The following is a 621-nucleotide window of genomic DNA, read 5'->3' as shown; positions in this document are numbered from 1 at the left end:
AATTACAAACACAAAATTACAATTCAAAAATGTATTTTAATTTTTCGGGATGTATCTTCTTCCGTACTGATCTCCGTCTCGTTGGCTTCTGCTTCACGTGGACTTCATCTGCTTCATCAGGAAATGTCCTATCGTCAGTAACAGTCACATCAGTGGTAGTAACTTCATCAAGAGCTTCACCGTTTCTCTTCTCAAAACTGAGTAGAGTTTCTTCCTCAACATTGGCTTTTTCAAGTGACACGTCTTCAGCAGCGTCATTTGTTCTGTTGGTCACCTCATCCCAACTGAAATGTCCTGGACTGTGATAACGCCAAAGCCTGTTGGAATGCACCACCTTTGGCTTACCTCGCCGACCACATTTTATTCGAAAAGTCACGTCTGAGAGACGATCCATTATGTCATATGGGCCTTCCCATGGAGAAGACAAATTAGGAGACTCCCCTTTGGTCTTCCTGGGATTATACAACCACACCTTGTCTCATGGTACAAAACTGACTTCAGTAGATTTATTATCATAACATAGCTTCATGGAATCAGCAGACGTTTTCAAGTTTGAATGCACTTGATGACGAATATCATCCATCCTTTCCGATAACACTTTCACGAATTCTGTCACATTTT

The sequence above is a fragment of the Limulus polyphemus genome, unplaced genomic scaffold, assembly GCF_000517525.1.
Source record: "Limulus polyphemus unplaced genomic scaffold, Limulus_polyphemus-2.1.2 Scaffold3180, whole genome shotgun sequence".
Taxonomy (NCBI): Eukaryota; Metazoa; Arthropoda; class Merostomata; order Xiphosura; family Limulidae; genus Limulus; species Limulus polyphemus.
This window is presented reverse-complemented; position numbering follows the sequence as displayed.